At 36.3% G+C, this 25,472-nt stretch overlaps 1 long non-coding RNA gene across 9 annotated transcripts in view; it reads left to right on the plus strand.

The window, feature by feature from the left end:
• The window catches only part of LOC111561730, a 414,779-nt gene that overhangs the window by 272,129 nt on the left and 117,178 nt on the right, over positions 1-25,472 (plus strand). For 8 of the 9 annotated variants that reach the window (XR_006583250.1, XR_006583244.1, XR_006583247.1 and 5 more), the window contains 2 exons: positions 14,341-14,426; positions 19,690-19,769. The exons of the other annotated variant lie outside the window; for it this stretch is intronic. This is a non-coding gene — a long non-coding RNA (uncharacterized LOC111561730). The remainder of the gene's footprint in view (positions 1-14,340; positions 14,427-19,689; positions 19,770-25,472) is intronic. 9 annotated transcript variants of the gene reach the window in all.

Here is a 25,472-nt window from a genome sequence, read left to right on the forward strand (position 1 = left end):
CCAATCACCTCTTGTCCCTCCTCCTGAATTACTGATCTCAGTGAAAGTCCCAGTGTCCACCCCAGCAAGAAGGCAGAGAAACCTGGGGTTCCCTCTTGACTACCTCCCATGCCTTGTTCACCACACCCAATCTATCACCAAGGTATTTCACTTCTGTTACTTTTCTCAAATTGTAAAATTCTCTTTCATGTTCTTCATTCCCATGCTAAGTACACACATTATCTCCTTTACAAATAAGTCTCTTGACTGCTCCAGCCTTGTTCTTTCTGATATGATCTCTACAGTTTCTTTTTTTATTAAAAAAAATTTTTTTAGAGAGAGAGAGTGCGAGTGAGTGAGGGGCAGAGAGAGGGGAAGAGAGAAGAAGAGAGAGAGAAGCAGGGCTTGAGCTCACCCAAAGTGGGGCTTGAATTTACAAACTGTGAGATCATAACCTGAGCCAAAGTCTGATGCTTAACCAACTGAATGAGCCACCCAGGCACCCTCTATAGTTTCTGATAGATTTATCTGATCATCTCATTCTTCTGCTTAAAAGGATCCCTATTGCAATAAAGGAAAAAACAACAACAACAACAACAACAACAACTCTGAACTCCCTTGAATGGCATATTAACTCAGTCAGCATTCTTTCTCCCCACTCTTGCCTAACAGAAATACAGTTTCTGTTTTGAATGACCTCCCCTCCTCCTTTCTTCTGTTAAGTGATTTCTACATCTCTTTCAAATTTTGATTCAGCTGTTACCTCATCCAGGAAAACTTCCCTGACCCTCTTCCTGCCCCTATCACAAAATGTTCCCTGAAGTACCCCTTTTGACCCTGTCATGCATGCATCTTAAGGGCAAGTGTGGTGTTTTCATTTTGCCAACTTAGCATCTAGTTTGGTGCCTGGCAAGTGAATGAATGTAGGGGTTATCAGAGAAAGTCACACAGAGAAGGTAGAGTTGAACTGAATCACTCTTGGGAGAGAAGTAAGATGAAGTAGAGAATGATATTTGAGGGAGAAGGAATAACATGTCCAAGAGCAGGAGAGAGCTTGCCATGTTTAAAGAACAGTAGGTGGTTTCGAGATGCTGGAATATAAAAGTGAGATAAAGAATTCTGTGGCATCTGGGGCGCCTGGGTGGCTCAGTCAGTTAAGCGTCTGACTTCAGCTCAGGTCATGATCTCTCGATTCGTGGGTTTGAGCCCCGCGTCAGGCTCTGCACTGACAGCTCAGAGCCAGGAGCCTGTTTCAGATTCTGTGTCTCACTCTCTCTGCCTCTCCCCTGCTTGCACTCTGTCTCTCTGTCTCTCTCTCGAAAATAAGTAAACATTAAAAACATAAAAAAAAAAAAAAAGAATTCTGTGGCATGAACCGTGTTCAGAGTTATAACACATTTGGTATAATCTGTGACCAGCTTATCCCAAAGTTTGAAAAGGCCTCTTCTTGCTTTTCTTGAGGCTCTAGGTATAGTTTAGAATGAGGAAGTGTTTAAACAGGATTATGCAAAGTAACATTCTCATATACTTACATTTAACAGATTATCCCTTTGATACAGAAAACAATACAGTTTAAATTTTTTTGTTATTTATTAGCAATTATAGGATACAAATATGAATATATATATATATATATATATATATATATATATATGAATGAATATTTGTTTGTAGGAGACTGTATGTAAGAGGTACAATCAGGCAATGGGCCGTGAATCTAAAGTAGTGAGATAAATGTCTTCTGTTAATATTGTGGCCCATCTCTGACACTATGTAGAGCGTCTTTGGGTGGTAATATCAAAGGTCCAACTTCGAAAATATGAGCCAGGAGCCAGTGTCTCTTCACAACTCTCAGCCTCTTATTTCTTTATCTGCCCTGCGTGTGGAAGACTTTATTGGGAAAGTCATGCTGCAAGCATTTACTCCAGGGAGGCTTTTCTGCTTATGTCCATTTTTACTTCTTTTTGACTGCTTAGAAAGTGAAAAAAAGAAAAAAAGTTAAAATGAGAAAAGGGAAAATTTGAAAAATGAGAATAGAAAAGGAAGGACACATTAAAGAAAATGTTTACAAAAAAATTGCTGAGGTAAAGAATGTTTGAGATAAAAACAAAATAAAGCATTTTCACATTTCAGGTAAAATAGATCACTAGCTCAATGGAAACATTTAATTACTGTAGTTGAAGAAAATTTTCAAAGTGTAATTTCTTCATGCGAACAGTGGATGCAGGAACAAGTAAATCCAGCTCGGATCAACCTACTGAGCAAACAGATCCCCCTGACCTTGCTGGAAAGTTCAGCAATCCATCCTGTAGCCTACTGGAAAAGTACCAAACTGCTAAAGTACAAAAGAGCCAAACTGCTAAACAAATCATCAGTTTATTCAAGATAATTGTTCTATATGCTAATGTATGTCTATATACGAAGTTGTTACTAAATATCCTGCTTTTCTTTTTCTTTTTCTTATACCCTTATTGTAGATGTTTTCTCTTCTTGCCATCAGAGAAGTAGGAATGGGTGTCTTACAATATTCACAACAGGAAATATATTCACATTTATAAAATGGGCAAGTTGTTATTTCTCCATTCCCTGAAAAAAATCTCTTAAAAATCTTTATTTGGGCTGAAATTTTCCAGATTACTTTTAGTCCTTGATTCAATTTCATTAGAAAAGCACGAAATTTATATATCAGGATTTTTCTCTCTCTGGAGTTAGTGCCAAGTTTTCCTTCCTTGGGTGTGGCCAAATCCTGATGAGTTTCTAGAACACGTGCATCAAGACCTGCCCTTGTCTTTTGCCTTCTTCCTGGTGTTGCTGTCACCTTCTGAGATGGACGTGGGACATGGGGCATCAAATGGTCTTGAAGAGCCATAGTCAACCTTACAAGGAAGTTAGCAAGGCTTGTAAACCACTGTTTGCCGGTTTTCCTTATATCCTTCCATTGCATCACTGTGATTCAGGTCTGTTTCTCAGATGGTGGTAAGTGAGGTGCAGATAGCTAGAACATCACTGGTGACTCAGTGGTAGAAGCCGGTTTATGAAGAACACGATTTCCCTAACTCTTGTCCTGTGATTTTATTTGTCTCAATGTTTGTTTTTGGTTATGTCCTCACTAGGAGAATAGGGGAAAATATCATTTTATACCTTAAATGACTTTACATACAAATAGTTGAAAAGAAAGATCAAATGTAATATTTCATTTATAGTTACTTATGTAAATATGCAGCCATTAAAACAGACAAGTTAGAGGCTATTTATAACATTCCTTTTTTTATTGTATAAACATACCAAAAAAGATTAGAAGTAGTCATTTCATTTGTTGTTTTTTAAACAATTACAAAACCTCAATGACATCAGTTTTCAAAACATTTTTGTCATTTCTGTAAAATGGATGAAGAAAATAACAAGAGCTGTGTTAACTTATTTATATGCATAACATTGCAAAACGTTTTCATTATTAAATAAATGCCTTTATGTTTAGCATCTATTCATCATTAACTCCCACAGGGAGGTTTTTAATATTCTTGATAAAACTTTTTAAGTCCTCTCTTTTCTCTTTAGTTTTTAATTTTTTTAAGACTATTATTATTATTATTTAATTTGAGAGAGAGAGAGAGAGAGAGATCATGGGGAGGGGCAGAGGGGTCATGACCTGAACTGAAATCAAGAGTTGGATGCTTAGCTGATGGAGCAACCGAGGCGCCCACTCTTCTGTCTTTCTGACATATACTTCCATGTCTTATGCCCTGGCAAACAGCCCTGTGGATTAGAAGTTCCCTCCACAATTCCTAACGTGTCTCCTAGTTAGCCTGTTGGTGGTCTCTAGGACACTACTGAGAAGGTTTCTGGTGATTTGAACTGGAGACTCTTGGCTAGTCAAGAAGTCCTTATTTGAGCTTAGGAGCAGGGTGTGGAAACAGGTGTGAGCTTTACCTCCACAATTCTCCCCCAGATTGGGGTAAGGAAGAGAGGAAAGCAGTAGCATTGTTCTACTTCTATACAGGCTCTGGCCTCACCTGGGATTTACTTACAGCTGGGTCTAGAGGAAGGCCTTTAATCATGGAGTCTGCTTTGGGAAAGGATGTATTGATTTTCTATCAAGGGTAGGCAAAGTTTTGAACTCATCCAAATAATGGTATCATATCAGATTTTTACCATAGAAGTATTGGACATAATGTGTGCTTTACAAAGGTTGGCGGAGAATTCCAATGCAATATGGTATTAATTAATTTATTTATTCAACTACTATTTATTGAGTATATTCTATAATCCAGGTGCAATGATATGATATACTGATAGTAATGAACAAATATAATACAGTCTTTGTTCTAATATAGTCTATTTTAAAAATACAAGAGTAGCTATTTTATTTATTTAGTTAATTACTTTTAGAGAGATAGTGCAAGCAGGGGAGAGGAGAAAAAGGAGAGAGAGAGAGAGAGAGAGAGAGAGAATCTTAATCTTAGCGTGGAGCCCAATATGGGTCTTGATCCCATCCCCCCCTGGGATCATGACCTAAGCCGAAATCAAGAGTTGGATGCTCAACCCACTGAGCCGCTCAGGTGCTCTAGAATACCTATTTTAAAACTAATTCCTATTTTTTTTTTTAGTTTGTTTGTTTGTTTATTTATTTATTTATTTATTTATTTATTTATTTATTTTGAGAGAAAAACAGAGCACATGAACTTGGGGGGAGGTGGAAGGGAGGGGGGAGAGACAGAATCCTGAGCAGACTGCACTGTCAGCATAGAGCCCCAAATGGGGCTTGAACTCACAAACTGCAAGATGATGACCTGAACCAAAATTAAGAGTTGGATGCTTAACTGACAGCCACTCAGGCACCCCACTATTTTTGCTTTGATGAAACAAAAATGATATGTAATGGATGATTAGCTAATTACCATTTCCCTGTATTTAACAGAGCAAAAGTTGTTTTTTTAACAATTATTTAATAATTTAAATAATTTAAAAATTAATTAAAATAGAAAAGAAATACTTGTATTTTGGTAGCCAATATATATTGTCCAAGTGGAAAAAAATATCAAAAGGGGCAACTGGGTGGCTCAGTCAGTTAAGCATCTGACCCTTGATTTCAGCTCAGGTCATCATCTCATGTTTGTGGGTTTGAGCCCTGCTATTGGGCTCTGTACTGACTGCTCAAAGTCTGCTTGGGGTTCGCTCTGCTCCTCCCTGGTTTTATCTTTTTTTCTCTCTCTCTCTCTCAAAATAAATAAATAAAAACTTTTTTAAAATTTCAAGAAAAATAGATCCCTTAAAAGTTATTCAGAATTTATTTCAGAAACACTGATATTCTAGATCTATTGCCAGTTTTCCAGTAACTTAATTAAGCATTACTTTTTGTTTCTTTATCATCTTTGATTTTTTTTTTTCCATCTTCTCATTTTTCTTTTGGCATAGCATCCAGGAGAAAGAGCTTCTGGTCCTGCATTCCAAAACTTGGTTCAAGTCCAGTCTTTCCTTTTCATGGTTACGAAAGTTTGGGAAGTCATATTTACTGTATCTTGGCCTAGTTTCTTCATCTGTAAAATGATAGGGTTATATTGATTAATAGCCAAGATCCTTTCCAATTTTAACATTCTTTGGTTCTTTAATCTTCTGGATTTGAGGGTAGAATGTAAACACATGGACATGAACATATGTTGAGAAATGCTATTAAAAATAGAAACAACACAGAAATTTAGATTTAGTTGGAGTTATGAATGAGTTCTGGTTCACTTATACTACAATACAGAGTTCTGTACTTTACCAGTTTGTATCTTCCAAGGAAAATGCATATATGTGGGGAAGCAAGGTGTTTGGATTGAATGTAGCATTTAACTCAGGGAAATTCAGAGCCACTTCAAACTAGAGATACCGACATTGTCTTTGGCTAGGTACAACTCAGATAATATCACTCTCAGATTGCGTCCCAAGTCACAGCTGTGTCACAGTACTAGCCTGAAGGCATCCTGTTGACGCAAGGGCCAGAATCCCAGCTCACTTATGACAGCTCCTCATTTAGTCTTTCTTGACCCCTTCCTAAACTGGAAGCTCTCTCTTCCCTCTTTATGCTCCAGTTCACTTGCATTTGGTCTTGCATTAAAGTTAGTTGCGTACAAGTCTCTCTCACTTTAGTGGTTCTTCAACTGCCTGAGAGAACCCAAACTGTCTGGTTTACATGTGTATTTCCCATGGTGCCTTGCATGAAGCAGGCATATGGACATTTTTGTTGAAGTAAACATTTCAACTCAAGTTAAAAACAACTATGAAAATATCATGTTTTATATCCTTAAGTTCTAACACAAGGGTGGAGCTTATTAGAGGTACTGAAACCTGAGCTTGATAGAGGCAGAATGGCATTCAATGAAAAATCTCAACTCTACTAAGGTATGGGAAACTTGGCAGCTCAGTCAAGCTGAAAACATTCTTGCCTGGGGTTTTGGAAGGAGACTCAGATGCCTTTGTATTTACCCAATGGATGACGTTCACCTTTTGTCAGCCTAGTCAGTGATCTACTCTTCAACCTGGGGTTGTCTGCATTCTCCCATAGACCCCGGCCATGGGTCATACTATTTTGTCACATGATTCATTACTTGCTGTCTATATAGGCCTAAGACTTTCTGTTACCCAAAAAAGTGCTAACCTGAATAGAGAATGAAACGATAAAAAAAATCACCTACTGTAAAGATTCAGTGGCAAAATATACTGTTCTCTGTCTTTTGGAAATCTTATTCTTCATAGTTAAAATCACTTTTAACTTTTTTAATGGTAATTTGTTTATTATTGTGTTTATAGTGAATATAACCTATTAACTTATTTATTGATTAACCAATTTTAATTATTATTGGTGATTTTCTGCTGTGAATGTTGTAGATTTAACTTGTTGAAACACTACTCAACTTTTCTTCCATTCTTTCTCCCAATGTTGGGTATTATATTATTAATTTTAGGCTTTCTGTTGTTACTTTTTTCATTTACAATAGTAGCATGTTTTATTTCTTGTTCCCTCAAATTTAAATGTATCTATTGATTCAATACTATGTAAGATGGTGAAAATATTCAGTGGCCTTTACAGTGTGATGTCTTGTGTCTTTCTGCATTTTATTCCTTTTTTTAAAAAAAGTTTATTTATTTATTTTGAGAGAGAGAGAGAAAGAGAGAGAAGGAACAAGTGGGGTAGGGGCAGATGGAGAGAGAGAGAGAGAGAGAGAGAGAGAGAGAGAGAGAGAGAGAATCTCAAGCAGGCATTATGCTTTGCACTGAGTCTGATGCAGGGCTTGATCTCATGACTTAAGCCAAATTCAACAGTTGCAGGCTTAACTGGTTGACTGAGCCACTTATGTGCTCCAATTCCTTTTTATTTAATAATTTATTTTTTTTCCAATTTCTTTATTCTCCTTCTGGTCCCCTATTTTGCTGAATATTGAACTTTGTGGATTGATACTTTGTGTCTCTTATCTTCTCTGTCATATGTTTCATCTTTTTATTTTTTCATTCTATATTATGATATTTTAAAAATGTGTACTGCTCTTTTATGAATTTTTGATTTTTATGTTTAAAATATTTTTAAGAGCTGGTTCTTACTGTGTTCTTTCCCATTTTTGTAGATTGTTGTTCTTGTTTTTAAGATTATGACATCATTTACAAACTTCTGAATATTCTAATAAGAATTAAAAAAAAAAGACTTTTTCAGTTCCTTGCATGTCCACCATATTCTGCTGAGTCTATAACTCTGATTTTATCTAGCTCTTTCTCTTTAATACTCTTAGTCTTCCTCATATGTCTGGTGGTCCTTGCTTATTAGTGCTTATTTTAGGCTACATGTTTAGGTTGATTATTCCAGGTCTGGGTTGCAAGTTTTCTTGGCTGCTCTTTAGGTAAGTTTCTTTCCTCATGATGTCTCTTCTCTGAATTGAAGGCTCTTTGTTTGTAGGTAGAGTTTATTATCTGCAGGATTTGCCTAAGGGTGAGTAGGTAAGGGACTGGGAAATCAGAGCTCATAGTAGCAGCCTGTACTTTTCCCAGGAAGCTTACTCAATTCCTTTAGGTGCCTGCACTGTTTTTATCTTGGAGGAATGAACACTGTGTTGCCTTTTATTGTGCATGCAGAGATCCTGGGCTGTGGTTTGTGTGTGTGTGTGTGTGTGTGTGTGTGTGTGTGTGTGTGAGAGAGAGAGAGAGAGAGAGAGAGAGAGAGAGAGAGAGAGACAACTAGTGCAGCTACTTTATTGAAGGACTTTCAGTGATATCCCTGTTTTTACTGTCACCACTATAACCTACTTGCTCTGACCTGGGAGACTTTCCAAACTCCCTTTGAAAGTTAGGCTCTGCCCTTCACTGTGGTCCCCTTCTGTTCTGTACTGCAGTCTTCTGTGCTTCATTTCACTCATTCGTAGGATTTTGTGTTTTATATTCCTAGGACTTTGTTGATTTAAGTAAAACAAAACAAAACAAAACAAACAAACAAACAAACAAAAACAAGATTCAAATTTCAACCACAGAGACTGAGTTCTTAACCTTTATGTTATATTGCCTCTTAGTATCATGCCATTAAGAAAACCTCAAAAAATTAAAAATAGAACTACCCTATTATGTAGGAATTACACTACTAGATATTTACCCAAAAAATACAAGAACAGTAATTCAAAGGGGTACATGCATCCAAATACAGCATTATTTACAATAGCCAAATTGTGGAAGCAGCCCAAGTGTCCCTCGGTAGATGAATGGATAAAGAAGAGTGGTATATACATATAGTGGACTATTAGCCTTAAAAAAGAATGAAAGTTTGCCATTTGCAACAACATAGATAGAGCTAGAGAGTATAATGCTAAGTGAAATAAATCATTCAGAGAAAGACAAATACCATATGACCTCACTCATATGTGGAATTTAAGAAACAAAACAAATGAGCAAGGGAAAAGGGAGAGGGAGAGAGAGAGAGAAAGAGAGAGGGAAACCAAGGAACATATTTTTAACTATAGAGAATAAACTGATGTTTATCAGAGGGGAGGGGAGTGGGAACATGGGGGAAGGGGATGGGGATTATAGAGTACACTTGTCATGATGAAAAAAATAAAAATTAAAACCCTTGATAGAAGGAAGGTGGAGTATCAAATAAAAGCTGATTACATATTTTCTTAAAAAATAGACATTTTCCAGAAGAGACTCAAAAAATGAGTGTAATTCTATGGTGATGAGGAAGGTTGAATTATGAAATTCTGGCACATAATTCAAAATTTTCTCAATGGAAAGAAAATTGGGAGGCAGTAGAGAACCTGGCATATTTGCAGGTAGAGAACTTGTCTGATAAATCTGGAAGATATCTGTGTAAATTGTGGGTGGGAGAGCATAACTAAGGGGAATACAAGGGACTAGGATAAAAATTTCAAGAGAGTTAAAGCCAAAGATTAGCTGAGGCTCACAAAAACCACTAGAGACAGCAGCAGCAAATTTCAGTGCTATTTTCAGAGCAATAGATAGATGAAAATTATAGGTCCATTGCTTGAGAATGATGGTATCATGTTAAAAGAAAACACTACACATCCGGTTTTCTTCTGTCTATACCAAGAAGAATGATCTTTAAGCTGGTACCATTGAGGGACCATTGCATTAAGAGGTCATTGATATATACAATGATATATACAATGAGAGGAGTTTAATGATAACAAACATTTTAGATGAATTCAAATTCCCAGATCCTGACAAATTATGTTTTAGGAAATAAACAATCTCATTGATATCATCATAGTGCTACCATATTCTTTGAGAAATTTTGGAGAACAGAGGAAAAAATTCAAAAGAATGGAGAAAGGTACATATGACCCTAGTTTTCAAAAATTCCCACCCCATCAGTGTCAGGCTTGGCTGTGTCTTGCTGTGGTCAATGGAATGTGAGGGGTGACATTTGCTACTTCCAAGCAGAATCAACAAGATTCACTGTATTTTCTGCTATCTCTGTTGAAAAACATGTCATCAGTTATTTGAACGACAGCTAAGATGTTGTATTTCTCAACTTTACATAAGGCCCATTACTCTCTATAAAAGAGAATATGTTGGATGGTAAAATTAGAATTGAAAATGATATCTGTTGAAAATATACTGAAGGAAATGTGATAAAAAATTTATAACTTGAAGTGTTGTATTTGTAAGCATCAGTTGTAATGAATGAAGGAGAACTTCTTTGAATTCAGGTGGAACCAGATAGTATGGATTGGTCCAAACCTTAAATAACATTAGTGTGTGGCTGCCTCTATAAAAGGTAAGGTGATCTGAAGCTATATTAACAGAGTTTGGTTAAGAGTCCATATTAAGGGGACTATTATGTATTAATATTATATCCAATTCTTGGCACTACTTTTTAGTAGGAATCTTGATATGACCCAAGGTGTTTGGGTCAGTTTATTGGGTGGAGTTGGGAAGGTAGAGCTAGTAGGTCTAAACCTAAACCAAAGAATCTGTCCTGATAAGGGAAAGGCTAAAAAAGAAAGGAAGGATAACAATTGCAGATGTGTTCATACCTAAGGAGGGAGCAGGCTAAATATTTATATATCAAGATCTGCTTGGCTGCTTTAATACACTTGACCAGACTCCTGCTTTCTTAATCAACCCTGCTTCCTGGTGATATTAAGTTATAAATACATAAAAGAGCCATTGAATAAATGCACATCATGAAAGAGCTTTCTAATCCTAGATGATCAGCAGGATCATTTGGGGACCTTTAAAAATGCAGATACCGGGCCTCAGACTTCCTGAACCATAATTTCTGATGGTGTGCCCTGGAAATCTGTGTTTTCATAAAACTCCATTGATTCTAATGATCTAATGACTTGTGAGGCACTGTGGCTTGTGATGTGGTTAGTGTTCTAGTAACAAAAGTTGGATTGGAGATTACTAGTATGTCACCAAGGGAGGCAAAGCTAGGGCAGTGGTTCCCAGATTTTGGTCTTTATGGACAATACAACTTTTAAAGAAATGGGGCTCATCAACCTAGGATAGCTGACTTTCTAGTAGAACAGACCAGCCAACCAACCAATGACCCTTATTGTTCCATTAAAAACATTAAATTTTAAAAGGATTGGAGCGGGATATAGTATGAGAAAAAAGTACAGTCTTTTAGAGTGAATGAACTTAGTCACTTTTCTCATTTCATCAAGGACTGGTGACAATGTCCTCACATTGTGGCATCATTTGGTATATCAGCATTTGAGAACCAACAGTATAAGAAATGTTTCAGTTCCCTATGATCTCTGGTAACATGTTGCTGCATTGCTATGCAGGGTCAAGTGGTTCATAGTTGTTTTAAGGACTCTAGATCTGACAGTGGTGGAGGGGAAGGCTCTGAAAAGAGAATATGGATGGTATGGTGGGGGACACAGGGGTACCTTGGATGTTAAAGGATCTGTGAGTAATTGTTTGTGGAAGCTGATTGTTCAGCAGTAGAAGAAAAACTTGTGTGGACCTGAAAGCTATATTAAAATGTATGAAGGGCTTTGGTGTATAATAACCATTGTTATGCTAGAGGGCAGCCCTAGACCTATGTGAGGAAATCACTGGCAGACCCATTTCAGTTTAATGTAATCAAAAGCTTTCTGACAATCAGACCTTTCCAATAAAGGTGAACAAACTACACGGAGATGAGATTGCCCATTCCAGAAGAACTCAGAACATATCTGAATAACAAGTAATGTGTATGAAAGTGTTCTCATCCTAGTTGGAGGCTGGGTTAAAATCACTATTTTCTAAGCCTGGCAGGTCTCCATAACACCTTGGAAGCCCTTTAAACAAATACAGATTCCTGGATCTCAGATCTATAGCAACAAAACTTTATGAAGTGGGTTCATGAATCTTCATGTTTAAAAGGCCTCTCAGAAAATTCTGAGTTAAATTGCCTACAGCCTTAGAAAACAATCAGATGAAGTAAACACCAGAGTCTTAGCATTTTGTTATGGCATCAATATTTGAATATACACTTAATATCACATACTTTAGTATTGGCTACTTAAAAGTTATGTCTGAAACAACTAGTTATCTGAACATCAGTGCAAACTGAGAACACTGACCTGTTTTTAAAACAAGATTTGCTTTGAGCGTCGAAGAGGAATTAGCCTCACATGAGGAAAATAAGTCATGAACCTAATTATGAAATATAGATATGTAAACTTTCCAGATACTGTGTTTGTGCCAAAATTTTTATTTACAAGATCAATGACTTATTTCCAGTCTCAAATCTCATGTTAGCTTAAAATGGCATTAAATATATGTTTATTTCTATGAAAGAGGATTTTCATTGGACATTTTTTAAAATATTTTTTTATTTTCATGAATATTTCATTCTGCTATAGATTGAGTCTTAGTAGAATTATCAGGCCCAAAGTTCTTCTTACTTATTTTTAGAGTCTGCACTTCTGATCTGGATTGTTGTCTTTGTTGAGTTTCTATCCCAAGCTTCTCCATATAGATTATCTAAAAGGCTTTCAAATGTTGACAGGAGGCTAGGTCCTGAATTATAGGCATAAGAAACTAGACAGAGGCCATTAATCAATTGGATATATAAACATTGCTCAAAAGTTTTTGAAGGTCTAATCCCTGAGATATCATTTTCCTAATATCTTTTGAATCTTTCAATCCTTTAGAAATATATTCTCATAGACACATGTACCTTTTCTTCTTTTAGCATCTAGGCTCTATTTGCATATTGTTCATTTATGTGTTCAACAAAAGTCTAGTAGAAGCTAACAATTTACTCCGGGCGCAATGTTGGATATAACAAGATTCCTGTTCTCATGATGCTGTGTTATGATAAGGACAAAGAGATAAACTTGCAGAAAAATACATAAAAAGTTTATCTAGTGACAAGTGCTATAAAGAAACTTAAATTGGATCAGAGAATTTTGGGGGTCCCTTCTCTAGATGGAGTAGTTTGGAAATGGGAGTGATATTTGCGGTGACTTGGTCACTGTGAACAGCTGTGAGAGAAGAGCTCTAGGGAGAGAGAATAGCCAGTGCAAAGGCACTGAGGCCATAATAAAAAGGGGACTTGAGATGCAAGTGTAGCACTATTTAATGAAAACTTGGATAGTACAAAAGAAGTTTACAAAGAAGACAAGGGCCAGAGAAGGCAAGATCTCACAGGTTATGGTAGGAATTTGAATTTATTGCCTGAGAGTTTCTAATCAGAGATTGATATACTTTCATATTTTACAAAGATAACTCAGGGTCTGTGTAGAGAATGGACCACAGTCAGGTTAATAGTGAAATGAGGAAGACTAGCTCAAAGGCTGTTGTGTTAGTTCAGTCTAAAGGTGATGACTGCTTGTTAAAGCTTTCAACTGAGGGGTTGTATATGAAAATCACATATATACCCTTTTCAACAGACATTCTCAGTCAAGAAGGGCACAAATATGACTTTTACAACCTGATTGAACCTGAACTTGTATCTTTCAGGCTGATGATCATATGTCCAGCACTATCGCTAGTTTCATTTCTCAGCTTTTAGCCTACTACCATCTTCAGTTGAGACTCACTATGTTAGATGACTGGGCAGGACAATTTGGTGTTTATCAAGGCAAATGGCATCCATCCCAGTAAAAATCCAGAGACCAATCTCCAGTTGTTTCTGCCATTTCCTTTCTTCTTTCCACAGGTGTCTCTTTCTCAGTTTCTACCACTTAATTTTCTGTTCCCAAAGGAACACAGGCTCCTACTTCTCCCCTAGTAAGCTGTCTACTCTATGAGACACAAGGATGTTAATGTTTATGCTGTTGTTTTGAAGGATTTACTTTTTGTATGTAGAGGAATACAGAGATGAATACAAATAAAAATATAGAAAACTCCTTAGTTTATTCTACTAAAAGAAGGGAAAAAGAGGAAGTTACCTTTCCTTTTTGTTATGTCTTAAGTACAGCTGGAGGGGATGCAACGTGTTTTGAACACGTTTGTTTTGGAAGGGAAATTATATTGACATGGCTGTTGATAATATAATAAAATAATAATATAATATAATATAATATAATATAATATAATATAATATAATATAATATAATATAGAATACAATATAATATAGAATACAATATAATATAATATAGAATATTATATATATAATATATATATTATATTTATAATATTCTATATTATATTGTATTCTATATTATATATATATCTATATATAATATAAAATCTAACATTTCTTAAGCTATGTGTCAAGCAATGTTGCAGGTATTTTCTTGGATTAATTCTCCTATAGTTATTCCTCTTCACAGATGAGGAAACTAAGGTGCAGAACTAGTAAGTGATTGGCTCAGTGTCCCACAGAGAGTGAGGGGCTAACCCAGGATTTACAGCCAGGTTTTTCTACTCTCTAGGTTATGCTTCCTCTCCAGGTGAGATGACTTGGGAATCTGCAGGGAAAGGAGACTTTGCATGTGTAAGGCTGAAGAACCTTTACCAGGTATGCGCACCTGCCTCTCTAACTCCTGATGTGGCTTTAACTCCTCCTCCTCCCGTTCCTCTCTGCTTGATGCACTTTTTACCCCCAGGCCTTGCTTTCAGCTCCACTTTTCCTCAATCTACCCTTCACTTACACCTTTACCAAAAAGTATTTCTTTAAGTATGTGGTTGCCAAAATTAAAAGAAATATTCCCCCTATTTTTGTCACTAAATTTCTGATTCTGATGGCCCTAATACTCATTTGCTGTAACAGCTGCTCTCCATTTCTCTGTGGGTGCTCTCCTTGTGTCTGAAAGGGTGGGGAACTAGGAGAGCAGAGCTCCCTAGGCCAAAGGGACACAAAGCTTTCCTCTCTGTGGTTTGTCCCCATACATGTAGAGACACTCATTTATCAGCTCAGCCTTCTCGCAGGTAGACTTTTGGTCACAGCAGGCTCCAGGAGATTACTTGTCTCACTACTGAATTTTCTTTATACGCTTTTTTTAAGTATGTATGAAATTATAGTCTTGAGCTTTCCTTTTTCATACACAAACTAATCATTATGAAACCCAATAATGATCCCTGAGGGAAAAACCACATGGAGCACAAGGGCTCAGACGTGGGGTGAGGGTGTTGGACAACAGACGTCGTTCCCTGACCCGTGGACACAATTCTCTCCAGGGGGTCAGTGCACTGCATTTTTATGACTTGGAACTATTTTTTTTCAGGATATTACACCATAGTTTCCACAAAGCCCAATTGTGTGTTGCAATGCCTATTTTGCATGTGCTATATCACTCCTGAGCCTGAAATCTCAAGGTTTGAGCATCAGGTATTATTGATCTGATGATCTGACTGAAACACAGGAGAGGAAGTTTAAAGGATCAGAAAAATCAAAAACAATCCATGAGACAAACGGGCTGGTTTTCTCTAATACCTTTGACAAAACTCCTTTAACATGTTATTCTTATGGGTTATGTGACTACTGGATGACTAACTTGATTATTTGCCTTGCAGTATAATAAGAGTCTGAGGGAGAGGTTTCTTTCAAATATTAGATTTAAACATGATTTATCTCCCAGAAGGTAGAAGATGGATGTACCTCAACATTTTGCTTTTGAAAGACAAAGCTTTTGGTGCTTTTTAAAGGTTCTTGTTTGTTCTTGGGCCAAAATTAGAACAAGGGAAAGTTCTGGCACGTTTGGCTCTCAGAAAAGGCTGGCATATCTCACTTTTTATTTTATAGATAAATATGCTGTTAGTCAAGCACTCTTTCACATCATAGTGATATAATGTCACTTAAACATGATCTCTCCCAAAGAAAATTTTAGTTTACCACAGATCAAATCTTCAGGTGAAAGAAAGAAATATCCTGATTATGATTTACCTATGTATTTGTCTGATCTTTTTTTAATGTCTTATTTTATTTTTGAGAGAGAAAGAGAGAGAGAGAGACAGAGTGTAAGCAGGGGAGGGGCAGAGAGAGAGACAGGGAAACAGAGAATCTGAAGCAGGCTCTAGGCTCTGAGCTGTCAGCACAGAGCCCAATGCGGGGCTCAAACTCATGAACTGGAACTGTGAGATCATGACCTGAGCGGACACCTAGGCGCCCCGTTTGCTTTTCTTTTTAAGTTTATATTGTACTTTGTTTCAAAACGGAGATTTAAGGCTATTCATCATAGAATAAAAAATAATTAAAAATAAATAATTGAGAACATTAGGATGACTTTAATATTGATAATTTTGAGTTTTAGAGGAAAATGGAAAAGAACTGTTTTGTTGTTGTTAGTAACTCTTATTTTACCTTGAAATCTTAGGGCAGACATGAGATGGAGTCACCAACTCCACTTATAAAAGACCAATCTTAGAGGCGCCTGGGTGTCTCAGTCGGTTAAGCGTCTGACTTGGCTCAGGTCAGGATCTCACAGTTCGTGGGTTCGAGCCCTGCGTTGGGCTCTGTGCTGACAGCTCAGAGCCTGGAGCCTGCTTCACATTCTGTGTCTCCCTCTTTCTCTGCCCCTTCCCTGCTCATGCTGTGTCTCTCTGTCTCAAAAATAAATAAACATTAAAAAAAAAAAGACCAATCTTACAGCACATCTTAGATACTTTATGGTTAAAAGGGTTTTCTTGGGGTGCCTGGGTGGCTCAGTTGGTTGAACGTCCGACTTCGGCTCAGGTCATGATCTCACAGTCTGTGGGTTCGAGCCCAGCCTCGGGCTCTGAGCTGTCAGCACGGAGCCTGGAGCCTGCTTGGGATTCTGTGTCTCCCTCTCTCTCTGACCATCCCCTGCTCATGCTCTGTCTCTCTCTGTCTCAAAAATAAATAAAAACATTTAAAAAAATAAAATAAAAAGGGTTTTCTTATATTTTTCAGCTTGCTTAAGGCATTTAGTACAGGTTACTATTCATGGTTTAGTTCTTTAGTAGCATTCTCGTTGGTTATTTATTAACCTCCCTTTAAAGTACAGCTTAATCGTTCAAGGAAGGTACAAAGTTAATGTTTCTATTATTCCAAATTATGATAATACATAAGGCCACCGTATAACTTGAAATGCCTCCTAAAACCTAAAATTCATATATGAAATAATTAGCCTGTGGGGAACTGACTCTGAATACCATCATTATACAGGGTAATCCCAGAGTAACGGAAAAATGCTGCCCACATTAATGGAATGATCATATGGTACCTGTGTTCCACACAGTCTATATGTTTCACTGTGACCTCCACCTCCTCCTTCCTCTGTTGCTATTCTTATAAGCATAGGGTGTCAAAGGTGATCAGATATTCACCCAGGGAATCCAGAAGGAAGAAAACAGTAGATGTCCTCCCCTCTAGAGATATGTCTATTATGCAATTCATCAAGGATGTTTATTGCTTAGGATCCAAAATTCAAACTGAACACAGGAGTTCAGTTTTTTTTTTCCCTCCCCATTTGGAGTAATGAAAAAAGTAGCCCTAGAAGACTTGAGTAAGTTTCTAGGTACTATATTTAAAACCAGTAAGAGACTGGGTCTCTTTCCTGCCCTCCTAGAACCTAGAACAGTTCCTCAACATCATATGTGTTCAGTATCACTTATAAAATGTATGTAAAATGAAATCTCCCTTCCTAAACCTACTTTTTTTAGTCAATGAGAGCTCTAAGGTATGGGAAATCCTTCAATTTCTACCATGTTGATTAATGGTAAATAAGCTCTTGTTCCTTCTTATATTGTGTTGGTCAAGGGTGCTCAATTCTGGAATCAAGTTGCCTGAATTCAGAACGTATCTTCACCACTTACTAACTGTGCAAATGTGGAGAAGTTGCGTAGGTTCTCCACAACCCAGTTTTCTCAGCATAAAAGGGGATGTTAGGAGAAGCAAATGATGCATTAAGTACATAATACGAGATACCCATAGCCTTGTAAATATTTGACAGCATGGTATAGCAACTCTAGCCTTGAGAAAGCCTCAAGTCCTATCTGCTGAAAGGAAAATTCTTTGTGTCTAGAAATGATAGGAAGGTCAAGAAGTTAGAGACAGGTTCCCATTTACCTGTGGCTTTTAAACTCATGTGAAAAATTAGAGGAGCAATAAAAAGGACTGCTTTCCAGAGAGAATTAGGCAGCTATCCAAAGTATTTTGAGTCAGAAAGAAATATTGATAGATTTCTCTCTTTAAAGCAATTTGTAGAATTATCTCCAATAGGGGCGCTTGGGCGGCTCAGTTGGTTAAGCGTCTAACTCTTGATTTTGGCTCATGTCATGATCTTGTGGTTCTTGGGACTGAACCCCACGTTTGGCTCTGTGCTTGGCATTCTCCCTCTCCCTCTCTGCCCTTCCCCACTCACTCACCCTCTCTCAAAATAAATAAATAAACAAACACAATAGAGTTATCTCTAATAGAATGAAGAGTTTACAGGTTTAAAAAAGAAAAATTGTAAAAGGTCTTAAATAGGAGATATTATTTTGAAGTTATTTTTCTTTAACAAACATGCCATTCACTCAACACATATTTATTAAGCAACCACCATATGCCAAGCTAATATGTTAGGTTATAGGGAGAAAAAGTGAAAAAGACATGGTGCCTGTTCTAAAGAATTTAGAGACTCTAAATATTCAGATAAGCAATGCCCTTCAAAATAGTTATCCTGGTTTCCTGCACATTTATTCCAATACTATTGCTCTCAACACCTTCAAACAACACTTGGGTAGTGCCTTCAGAGTCAATGCCCCAGACACACAGAAACAGCAGTGGCCTCTTCACTTTTTGGAATATTCAGTGGACATTAAAATACCTTAAATATCTTTGTTGGCTGGTAAATGCCACAGCTCAGAAACTCCCAAATGCCCACTTATCCCCACTGCTACATTTTGTCTTCCAGGACTCTTTAGAGCAATGCACAACCCAGCTACTAAAAAGTTACTATCTGGATCTTGGTTACTGTACTCCAGGACCTTGCTCCAGTAACATCTGTTTTGATTGGCCTGTGTCCTGAAATACCTTTTGTTGGATACTTGGAATATCACCCCTAACATAAAGTGTCACACTGTGTTTCCTCAATCCTTCTTTCATATCTACTTCATTCTAGCTGGTACATCCAGGGCCCCATCTCCTAGATTACTTTTAGCTATCGATGAAGATCACATCCAACTTTAAAAGACAAAATTTGGCTGCCTTTGAAGACATTTCTTTAAAATAAAAAAGGAACAGACTAAAGATAAGTCCAAAAGAAAGATGCTAAAATTGTTGTGTGCAAAGGCAAATGTCAAGGAAGTTAGCGTGTGGTCTCCCAAGGTGACTACTCAGAGGGGATGACATCATTTCTTATGTAAATTCTGGTGCTTTTATGAACAAAAACAATAATATCAGGCCAATTACTTTATATTCACACCTTTCATGTTAGATCAATGTCTAATTTTAGAAGAGTTGTATTTTAAACCTTTAGTAAAGGTTTAAACCTGTAGTTAGGAGCATTTTTAAAACTTAGTATATTTTTCCCAGCTAATGTTATCATATAACATGTTAGCAAAATGTTAATATATAAGGAATATGATAGGCATATTTATTTCAGTAGCATTTTGGAATTCCTAACACCCAGATATAAAAATAAAATAACTGAATATCTTTTCCAGTGACAGTAAGATTCAGAATTACTCAAATTTTAAAGTATGGCACAATTATGAAAACAAGAGAAGTTTTTGTTGTGGGCCTTGTGAACTCAGAAACATATGTTGTTATAAAAATATGCTTATTTTTTAATAGGATTTGTATGATAAGAATCTAAATTTATTTTTATTTGTTATAGGAAACTTGAAAAACAAAATCTCAAATCAACAAAAACAAAACAAAACAGAAAGGATTTTCTGAAGACAAAATTATTTATTGGTAGGTAGGACACAATTTTGAAAGAAATGAATATCTGATACTTGTGCTAAAGACAGACTGGACTTTAGGTCCCACAGCCTAGAAAATTCATAAATCATTAAATTAATTTAAATTTATATTATATATTATTATTATATTATAAATTAACATTATTTATAAATTTATTAAATTTAATTAAATTAAAATTTTTGCTGGTTCAGCTGCTAAATGATTTGTATGAAAATCAGTAGATTTTTTTCATCATGATAATGGATCCTGTAGATAACATTAATTCATTCTGTAACATTAACCACTGAGCTGAAGTTTATTTGCTGAATGAATGAATGTACAGCTGATCAAAGGTAGAAATTAACATTTCATTTGGATTGTTTCTCAGGACTTCATTTCTTTGAAAGATAATTTTTATTTATTTTTCATGCAAAAAATAATTATAAGTTGATAGAAAATTTTCACAAATGAGTAGAATAGAAAGATGACCGATAATTCCCACCATCTGTAAATAACCCTTTGCATTTTTTTTTGTGTCTTGACACCCATTTTCTATATATGTGTAGTATAAGTAGAATACACTATATATGTGTTTGATTTACAAAAAAATAAGCACATGCACAACTTTTTCTTTTATATAACATGTTGTGTTACCTACCCATGTATGCCATTAAGCAGTGTTCTATAATATTACGTTGAGTAACTGCATCATATTCTGCTCTAGGTATGTATCATAATTTATTTCACCGATCTTCTGTTATTGAGCATTTAGGTTGGTTTCAGTTTTTTGCCATTGTGTTGTAGAGACATTTGGCTATTCCAAAACTATTAAATCATTCTTGTGCTATTGTTATTCCCTTGGACAGTTAAACTTGTGGATCCTTTCCCAGAATAAGGGTGTTTTTTGTTTTTTTGGATAAAACTATAGGGTTACAGAAGAAACCAATTATGTTGATTGAAATAGTTATCAAAATATTTCTTCAATTTATAATATATATTTGATATTATGTATGATATAACATATTATATAATAGGATCTATTGGCACATCTAATAACAACCATAATTTTAACTAGTGAAGAACATTAAGTGACTTTTGAGATACTTGAAACAATTAGAATGCAGTATAAAAGTAGCTTTTATGTTCCATTTATTTCATTGTAATTTGTTGCTTGCATTAATAATAGGAAATGCTCAATAGAAGTTAATGAATAGAAGTTAATAGAAGCTAATGAAAACAAAGATGAGATTTTTTTTCTGCTCCAAAATCACAGATAGCTTGAATTTTATCCATGCATCTCCATAGCCACAAGACCTCAGATTAAGAACGTCTGTTCTTGATTATCAGACTTACTTGAAAGTTCTAAATATAGTAATAAGGGAGAAGTAGGTATGTTCCCCAAAGATTAGCAATATGGACTTAAAATAACAAAATGGTACTAACCTTGGTGAAGCCAATGGAGGTTGAAAATCATAATCTGTAACACAAATAGACCAGGATGATGAGTAATGGTGGAAGAAACCTAGGAGTTGTGGGAAGCTAATTATGAGTAGGGTTTCAAAGGAATGGAAGAGCAGAGAAAAACCCGGCTATTTCAGGCTTCTAATGAAAAGACATTGTGTTATTGAAAAGGGGAGAGTGAGCTTTTCTCTTAACTTAGTGAAACCCAAATGTACCAGCCTCAACAACCAATGACTACAAAATATTATCTTATTTCCCCTAAATAACCCAAGTGATGTGAGCTCTGGTCTCACAGACCAGCCTGATTGCCTCAAAATTGGTACCACTCTCAAATGTTCCACCAACTTTTCCTGTGTTCCAAAGGGTGCCGTTTTGAGGATATGCAGGATGGAGCATGTCTTGTGTGTTCTTTCATTTGGGATTTCTGCAAAGCTACCACATGTTGCCTCTGTTGTCAGTGACTTTTATGAAATTGATGTACAAAGATGTTTAACCATCTTTCCGATCTGGTGTTGGAAGGCAGGGGTCCTTTCTGTACCCTTAGCTACTCAGTCCAAAGCAAAAACCAGTTCTTCTAATTCTACACGGCAGAGACCAGGCTGCAAGTTTCCACAAACTTCACCCAACATGGGAGTGGACCAGAGTGATGTTGGGAAGTATAATTTATATCTATGGCAGAGCTTCTAGGACCAGCCATGTCTCAGGGTGACTAAAGGGATGATTTCTCACTTGCTAGCTCAGTCTGGGAATGTTTAAATTCTCCCAAGAAGCTTCAAGGGAGAAGAGAGGTTTTCATCTCTCCAGTAAAAGTGCCATTCTCCAGAGTCCCCACATTTCTAGGTCAGACCCCTCCTGGGACTGACACTGGGAATGCCATATGGGGAAGACCCTAGTCTACCCACAGAAATTGTCCTATAATTTATTAGTTCAGCATCTAAACAGTCTGAATTATTTACTCCCAAATAACATCATTACTAGGAATTCCAAAGTACAGCCTGTTTATTTTTTTTGGTTTCTTGTCCAGCATGTGAAGTTCATATCTGCATATAATTTTTATAGTCTTTAAATTCAAGTCTTCTGCAAACAAGTGCTGTGACAAGGATAAACATCTTCATGTCTTTTACCCATTTTCTAATTGGATGGCTTGTTTTTTCACTGTTGAGTTTTAAGAGTTCTTTATATACCCTAGTTACCAGTCCTTTGCCAAATATATAATTTGCAAATATTTTCTTACAGTATGTAGCTTGTCTTTTTATCCCATGTGGTCTTTTGCAGAGCAAAAGTTTTCATTTTTGTGAGGCCCAATTTATCAGTTTTCCCTCTTATGGATTGTACTTTTGGTGTCAAGCCTAAGAACTCTTTACTTAGACCTCAATCCCAAATATTTTCTCCTGTTTTTTACTAACAATGAAAAGGTAACAGGGGTGCCTGGGTGGCTCAGTCAGTTAAGAGTACAACTCTTGATTCCAGCTCAGGTCACGATCTTATGGTTTGTGAGTTTGAGCCCTGCAATGGGCTCTGTGCTGACTGCACTGAGCCTGCTTGGGATTCTCTCTCTCCTCCTCTCTCTGCTCCTCCCCCACTGGTGCTCATGCTCTAGCTCTCAAAATAAATAAATACACTTTTTTTTTTTAAAGAAAAGGTAACAAGATTTTACATTTAAATCCATCATCCATTTTGGGTTAATTTTGGTATAAAATGTGAGGTTTAGATCAAAGTTCTTATTTATTTACTTTCCTATAGATGTCTAACAGCTCCAGCACCATTGATTGAAAAGACTTTCCTTTTTTCATTAAATTGCTTTTCACCTTTGTCAAAAGTCAGCTGGACATATTTGTGTGAATCTGTTTCTAGGTTTTCTATTCTTTTCTGTTAATCTGTGTGTCTGTCACTCCACAAAGACCACACACTTTCATTGTAGCTGCACAATGAATCTTGAAATTGGGTAGATTGATTTCTCCTCCATTATTATTGTTTTAAAATTTTGGTTTTTTAGCTATTCTAGTTTCTTTGTCTTTTCACATAAATTTTATAAAGAATAAGCTTGCCTGTATCTATAAAAATTCTGTCTGGGAATTGGATTAAACCTATACCGTTGACCCTTGAACAACATGGGTTTGAACTGCTCATATGCACTTAAACACATTTTTTTTAATAAAGATAGTATAGTACTCTAACTGTATTTTTTTGGTATGATTTTCTTAATAACATTTTCTCTTCTCCAGTTTACTTTAAGGATATAGTATATAATACATATAGCATAGAAATATTTGTTAATGGTCTCTTTTTGTTATGGGTTAGGCTTCCTATCAATGGTAAGCTATTTGTGGCTAAGGTTTTGGAAAGTTAAAAGTTGTATGTGGAAGGAATCAGCATCCCTAATTCCTGCATTGTTCAAGGATCAACTGTGTATGAATTTAAGAAGTAACATCTTTACTATGTTGCAATTTCCAGTCCATGAACACAGTATGTCTTTCCATATATCTAAATCTGCTTTGATTTCTTTAATCAACATTTTGCCATTTTCATCATACAAATACAAAGACAATACAGTACTATAGTGTTAAATTTACACACAAGTATGTCATTTTTTGAATGATTGTAATTGGTATTGTATATTTATAATTTTGGTGTTCATACTTGTACATATAAATGAACTTGATTTTCTGAATGTTAATTTTGTATCATGTGACCTTTCTGAATTCACATAGTATTTCTAGAAGTTTTCTTTTTTTATCATTTTTAATTTTATTTTTTATTTTTTAAAATTTACATACAAATTAGTTAGCATATAGTGAAACAATGATTTCAGGAGTAGATTCCTTTAATGTCCCATACCCATTTATCCCATCCCCCCTCCCACAACCCTTCCATCAACCCTCAGTTTGTTCTCCATATTTATGAGTCTCTTGGGTTTTGTCCCCCTCCCTGTTTTTATATTATTTTTGTTTCCCTTCCCTTATGTTCATCTGTTTCGTCTCCTAAAGTCCTCATATGAGTGAAGTCATATGATTTTTGTCTTTCTCTGACTAATTTCACTTAGCATAATACCATCCAGTTCCATCCATGTAGTTGCAAATGGCAAGATTTCATTCTTTTTGATTGCCGAGTAATACTCCATTGCATGCATATATATATATATATATATATATATACCACATCTTCTTTATCCATTCATCCATCGATGGACATTTGGGCTCTTTCCATACTTTGGCTATTGTTGATAGTGCTGCTATAAACATGGGGGTGCATGTGTCCCTTCAAAACAGCACACCTGTATCCCTTGGGTAAATGCCTAGTAGTGCAATTGCTGGGTCGTAGGGTAGTTCTATTTTTAGTTTTTTGAGGAACCTCCATACTGTTTTCCAGAGTGGCTGCACCAGCTTGCATTGCCACCAACAATGCAAAAGAGATCCTCTTTCTCCGCATCCTTGCCAACATCTGTTGTTGCCTGCATTGTTAATGTTAGCCATTCTGACAGGTGTAAGGTGGTATCTCATTGTGGTTTTGATTTGTATTTCCCTGATGATGAGTGATGTTGAGCATTTTTTCATGAATCGATTGGCCATCTGGATGTCTTCCTTGGAAAAGTATCTATTCATGTCTTTCACCCATTTCTTCACTGGATTATTTGTTTTTTAGGTGTTGAGTTTGATAAGTTCTTTATAGATTTTAGATACTAACCCTTTATCTGATATGTCATTTGCAAATATCTTCTCCCATTCTGTCGGTTGCCTTTTAGTTTTGCTGATTGTTTCCTTCGCTGTGCAGGTTTTTATTTTGATGAGGTCCCAGTAGTTCATTTTTGCTTTTGTTTCCCTTGCCTCCAGAGACATGTAGAGTAAGAAGTTGCTGCGGCCTAGATCAAAGAGGTTTTTGTCTGCTGTCTCCTCAAGGATTTTGATGGCTTCCTGTTTTACATTGAGGTCTTTCATCCATTTTGAGTTTATTTTTGTGGATGGTGTAAGAAAGTGGTCCAGGTTCATTCTTCTGCATGTTGCTGTCCAGTTTTCCCAGCACCACTTGCTGAAGAGACTGTCTTTATTCCATTGGATATTCTTTCCTGCTTTGTCAAAGATTAGTTGGCCATGGGTTTGTGGGTCCATTTCTGGGTTCTCTATTCTGTTCCATTGATGTGAGTGTCCTTGTGCCAGTACCATACTGTCTTGATGATTAAAGCTTTTCTTATGAATTTCTTGAAATTTTCTATGTAGATAATTATGTTATCTGCAAATTGAGATAGTCTTATTAATC

Source organism: Felis catus, chromosome A1 (assembly GCF_018350175.1).
Source record: "Felis catus isolate Fca126 chromosome A1, F.catus_Fca126_mat1.0, whole genome shotgun sequence".
NCBI lineage: Eukaryota > Metazoa > Chordata > Mammalia > Carnivora > Felidae > Felis > Felis catus.